Source organism: Mirounga leonina, unplaced genomic scaffold (assembly GCF_011800145.1).
Source record: "Mirounga leonina isolate KUSES-001 unplaced genomic scaffold, KU_Mleo_1.0 Mir_153, whole genome shotgun sequence".
Classification (NCBI taxonomy): domain Eukaryota; kingdom Metazoa; phylum Chordata; class Mammalia; order Carnivora; family Phocidae; genus Mirounga; species Mirounga leonina.
In genome coordinates this window covers 21,010,866-21,016,997 of record NW_023270387.1, presented here as the reverse complement: position 1 = coordinate 21,016,997, position 6,132 = coordinate 21,010,866, and the positions used below count along the sequence as shown (strand labels likewise).

Genomic DNA, 6,132 nt, shown 5'->3' with positions numbered 1-6,132 from the left:
TCTGCTAGGGATTCTCTCTCCCTCTGCTCCTCCCCCTGCTCATGAGTGCACGCTTGCTCTCTCTAAATAATCTTTTTAAAAAATGAGAGGGAACTGCAGTAACCAAGAGGAGGAGCAAGTCCTTAAAACACATTATGTAACAATACTTAAAACTGTGGTACTGGCACAAGAAAAAACTGGAATTAAGTAGGTGGTCAGAATCCTATTATATATGTATAGAAATTTAATGTGATAAGGGAGATATCAGAAGAAAATGGAAAAAGGAAAGGATCTCTCAATAAATGATGTTGGAATTATTAACATTTTTTAAAAAGAGAAGATGTGATTGGTTTGATAAGCCTCACACCAGAATAAATTTCAGAGGGATTAAAGTCAAATATCTTTTTTAAAGATAAACATCACAATAATAATGGAGACTAAGACTGAATTTTTTTTAAATGTTTACAGCAGCTTTATTCATAATCACCAAAAACGTGGAAGCAACCAAGGTGTCCTTCATACATCCATACAATGGGATATTATTCAACAATAAAAAATGATCAAGTCACAAAAAGACATGGAGGAACCGTAAATGTATATTGCTAAGTGAAAGAAGCCAGCCTGAAAAGTCTACATACTGTATAATTCCAAGCACATGACATTTTGGCAAAGGTAAAACCAGAGAGACATTAAAAAAATCAGTGGTGTCAAGGGTTCTGGAGCAAGAGGGAGAGATGAATAAGTAAAGCATAAGGGATTTTTAGGGTGGTGCAACTATTCTGTATGAAACTGTAATGGTAAACACAAGGCATTATGCATTTATCAAAACCCATACAACTGTATAACACAAAGAATGAACCTTAATGTAGACTATGAACTATAGTTAATAATAGTATCAACTTTGGTTCATTACTTGTAACAAATGTATCACACTGATGCAATAGATTACTAGTAGGGGAAATTGGGGAGGGGTGAGGGTATATGAAACTCTGTAATATCTGCTCAATTATTCTATAAATCTAACACTATACTTTTAAGACTAATTATTTAAAAAACAAACTAAAAGCAAAGGGACCAAAAGAAACAACTTTTTTGGTTCTAATTACAAAGGTAATATATATGCCTTCTATCATATCAGAGTGATTTCAAACAAATTAATACATGGAAAGTATAAAGTTTTTATTATATTATACTTTGCTACTCTTCTTGATCTTAAAACAGGCTTAGGTACAGCGCAACAGATTCAGTTTGTAGACAGCAAAACATATTTCATTGAAAATCATCCACTAATACACTTTCCTTTGTCCACTGGAGATACTAGATTCCTTCTTAGAAATGCCATGTCAACTATCATCTTAAAGTTTCTAAAATGTATGTTTTCCAATGTTTTGGTCTTATTGGTCTTACTTAATGGATCTCTGATGTTCCGGGATGTGAACAAATTATCTTATGTTCCCCACCTCCACAAGCAAGGAACAATACTTTCACCTCTAGTCTTCATAAGATGATTTTTGTTTGAAGTTTATGTGCAAGATTTAGCTCCATAAATGCGGATGGAAATGCAGCTCTGACAAGTAACATCAACATCAGGACTAAAAGTCCCGGGACTACAAACCACTGGAGGGCATTATGATTAGTGATATCTTCACAGTCAGCAGAATTATTGCATGCACCTTTCCACCCTGGTGCAGAAGGATTAACTTGAAAGGCTATAAATAGCTCATGCATGAGGCCATGTTTGGGAATTTTAACAAAATGGCATTTATATGATGGTTCTATGACATGGCATGACAAATCAGAGCTTAAATTATCCAAGATTTTCTTCAGCATTCTAAAAAGCAGGCCATTGTATCTTCCTTCACAAGACTTTGTGGTAAAACGTACAGCCATCTGATATGAATAATCAGGTTCCCGATAGGCAAAGATCATAAAGTCGTATCTCTGCTTTACTATCGTTTCTTCTTGAGCTTCCGCTCTGACAGTCTTATAAGAAAGAGTACATGTGTAAGTAAAGTCCAGACAAAGCCTCCAGAAAATCTTCCATCATCAGCTTTCCTGTTTTAGTTATATTTATTTGATTATTTCCTGTTAATGGCTTTTCATTAGGCCCAATCCATAAGTAGGTGGGGTCCACTGTTTCTTTTTTAGCACGTTTAAAATCCATACAGGCAAGGATTGGGCTATTGTGATGTAATTTTACATATATTTTCACTGGGTGTCCGGGCTTGCCATAAAAGAGGCCTTTCCCGGTACGTTCAGAAGAACGTTGCCACCCACCTCCAGCGAGGTACCAGAGCACCGCGGAGAGTAGGACCCACGCTTGCATCGCGGCTCAGGGACTAGCGTCGCGGGAGGCGTCGAGGGGCGGGCTCCTTCCTACCTCAGCCCAGGCCTAGCACCTCCCCATCTCTCTCCCACAGAGCGGAGCAAACCGCGGGGGTCAGCTCCCCCACCGGCCCGTCGCAGTGTTATAGAACCAATAGCCAAAACTCACAAAATTATTGATATATTCCACTATAAAAATTGGATAATTTTGTGGGTAAGCCATAATATAAACAAAAGAGGCAAACTGGAAAGATGTGGTTTAGGAAAAATCCAAATCTTTATTTGGAAAAATCAATTCACACATGTATTTCGCACAACTTGATAAGGACATTAAGCTCTCACAAGATAAATGGGCGAAGGACACCACAGATAACTTTCAGACAATGAACCATATAAAAAAACAATCCACTCTTGTTTGTATTAAAAGAAATGTAAACCAGAACAAGTTACCTAGCAATTTGAAAATGAAAATACCCCTTGCTGGTAAGGTGAGGTGAAATCAGAGGGATGGTATAAACTGGTGTGGTTATTATTATTAATTATTTTTAATAATTCCAAAGACTATGCAGCAATAGGAAAAAACATTTGAATGTTTCAAATAAAGAGACATAACATATATGCACTATGATTAACTATAAATAGTCATACTAAGATGAAAAGGACTATATCAAGATAACTGTTATGATGAAGTAATGATATTTTTGGTAATTTCCCCCTACTACTTTTATTTGCTATTTTATTGCTTTTGTAATATAAATATTAAGTGAAAAATAATCCACATTCTGCATGAGTTGATGAAGATAGGTATAAAGAGACGGTCACATGGGGAAGAAGCCGTGAATCTGAAGGTTAAGACAGAGTGCAGTTACAACTTAATCACTCCATTTTCTTCTCCTTTGTGGAAAACAATCTTCTTCTGTGCAAGGCTTCTATGGCTCATGTTCTTCCACGTGTATAGCTCTGCTGTGTGCAGTCATGGAAACATGGTATTTTAGAATGGACACGGTCTCTGAGATCACTGTATTCCAAACTCCCAGCTAATTCAAGAACCAGAAGTACAGTCTCCATTGCAAGTGACCGTAGTGGAGGCTTCTGATCGACTGAAAAGTCATCCCATGAATGGGGAGCTCACTACTTCACAAAGTAGCCTGCTCAGGCCCTGCCTTCTAAATCATGCCTGAGGCTGTTATACTTGACCATGCCTCTAAACCTCACAAAAAGCGGGGCGTCCTGGTCAATCATTTCCTTCCAACTGGGATTCTAAGCCACAAATCACAAACTATGGGACTAGAGTGAAACCACATCATTCTTCCTAACATGGTAACAAGCTCAAAATAAGACATTAGGGGCACCTGGGTGGCTCAGTCAGTTAAGCATCTGATTTCGGCTCAGGTCATGATCTCAGGGTCCTGGGATCGAGCCCCGAGTTGGGCTCCCTGCTTAGCTGGGAGTCTGCTTGCCCCTCTGCCCCTCCCCCCACTCATGTTTTCTCTCTCTCTCTCTCTCTCATAAATAAAATCTTTAGAAAAAAATAAGACATTATCCCCACTCATGAAAAATATATTCTAGAAATGGGAATATAGAAACCCATGGCCATTCTACCGAATAGAAAAAAATCATGGGCAGGGGCGCCTGGGTGGCTCAGTCGTTAAGCATCTGCCTTCAGCTCAGGTCATGGTCCCGGGGTCCTGGGATCGAGCCCCACATTGGGCTCTCTGCTCCGCGGGAAGCCTGCTTCTCCCTCTCCCACTCCCCCTGCTTGTGTTCCCTCTCTGCCTGTCTCTGTCAAATAAATAAAATCTTTAAAAAAAAAAAAAAAAAGAAAAAAATCATGGGCAAAGATGAATTTCCAAAGAAGAGAGTGAGATAGTGGCCCACACTTCTCTTTAAGGAGTAAAGACTTTAGATCTGTAAAGATTCTCATTTAGAAAATTTTTTTCATTTCTCGGGGCACCTGGGTGGCTGTCATTAAGCATCTGCCTTCGGCTCAGGTCATGACCCCAGGCTGCTGGGATCGAGCCCCGCATCGGGCTCCCTGCTCGGCGGGAAGCCTGCTTCTCCCTCTCCCACTCCCCCTGCTTGTGTTCCCTCTCTTGCTGTGTTTCTCTCCTTCAAATAAATAAATAAATAAATAAAAATCTCTTTTAAAAATTCTTTCATTTCTTCTGGAATACAAGAGTGGGGGGGTCACCTTTTCAGTGCTCGTCTTTCTTAATATATTAGAGCTTCCGGTGGTCTCTAACCCAAGCAGAAGTTGAAGCTAACTGGGGGAGGAGGGCTGACAGCTCCACAGGGTCAGTGGGACTCTCTGTAGATTTTCAGGACATACTGTTCCTTCTCTTCACCAAGAATCATCCCATCTCTGGTGTGTTCCCTGTATTACATTAGAAGGGTCTAAGAGTTACCTGTTTAATGGTGGGGTGGAAAACCACATTATAAAAGGATAATGGTGCTTCAACCTCACCCCAAGTTTTAAATGACAGTGAATGGAATGTTATGGATATGGATAGTTTTAAAATGGTAGATTGCGAAGTGTTATTTGGCAGGTGGGACACAATGTTTGTTCTCCACCCCCACCTCAAATTCTTACGTTGAAGCCCTAGTCCCAATGTGACCACATTTGGAAGTGAGGCTTGGGGGAGGTAATTAGGTCATGATGCAGGGGTCCTGGTGGTGGGATTATGGGATTAACGACACCAGAGAGGGCACTGAGCTAGTGCTCTCTTTCTCTACCACGTGAGGACATAGTGCGAAGAAGGCAGGAGAGAGTCCTTGCCAGAAACTGAACGCTGCTGGATCTTGATCTTGGACTTTCCAGCCTCCAGAATTGTGAGAAAAGAAATTTCTGTTAGGCCAACCAGTCTGTGGTGTTTTGTTATGGTGCCCGAGCTGACTGAGACACAAAGCAATACGGAATACTAGGGGAAGAGGGCAGTGTCTCAAGACCATGGCTCTGACAGCCTGCCTCTGGGGGGCACCAGGCAGCACAGCTGGGGTGGGAGGGAGGGTGTGAGAGGCTAGAGCCTGGCTGACCCATCCTTCCTTCGACAGCAGGGAGCATGGGAGAGCCAAGAACCCGGGAGGATGCAGAACCTAGAACCGAAAACTAAAATTAGCGGGGCCAGGGGGTCAGCAGACAGAAGCAAGAAGGGCAGGGTCTAACTCTCCTCTCAGCCATGGGTTAAAAAAAAGTATACAAAATTCTGGGGCGAGCTGTTTTGGGATTCTTCCAAGAATATAAAGTTGGTATTCCTTGAAGCATAGTCTGAGGTATTTCAAGCAAGACCAAGATATTTCCTAGTCCATGGGTTACAATGCTGTGAGTGTCTTTAATACACATGGTTCCCTGCCATCACGGGGGCAGGGTTGGAGTGACGGAGGTAGGATTTAAGAGGACCCAACTCTGTTAGTCCTGTGGTAAAACTAACATAGGCCCGCTTGCTGGGCCTCACGTGCCCGCGGGATCAGCAAGCATGGGCTCTCCGTACAACAGCAGGAAGGATCAGAGGAAGGCCCTCGAGCTCAGAGGGCAAAGAAGTGCAGGCCCACAGAGAGGTCCTTGCTCTGAACTCCCGGTCTCACTTTCCATTCCAACAGCTGTGTCGTCTCTGCTCAGGTCCTCTTTTCAGTGGGGTCCCTCCTTGAATCAAAGGGAAGGAGACGGAGCCTTTGAGAGGACCAAGAGCAGAAGCAAGGCTGGACCCAACCAGCTACTCGCCCCAGAGCTGGAAGGTACTGCTCATCTCCCCCTCCGCAAGCAATCCTCTAAGACTCTCCACTGTTGGTCACATGTGCAGAGACTGCTGGGACCAAGCTTTGCTGAGGGGG

At 42.3% G+C, this 6,132-nt stretch overlaps 1 pseudogene; it reads right to left on the bottom strand.

Moving 5' to 3' along the window:
- Positions 1-739: 739 nt before the first annotated feature.
- Positions 740-2,305, bottom strand: LOC118013504 (annotated as a pseudogene).
- Positions 2,306-6,132: the final 3,827 nt, after the last annotated feature.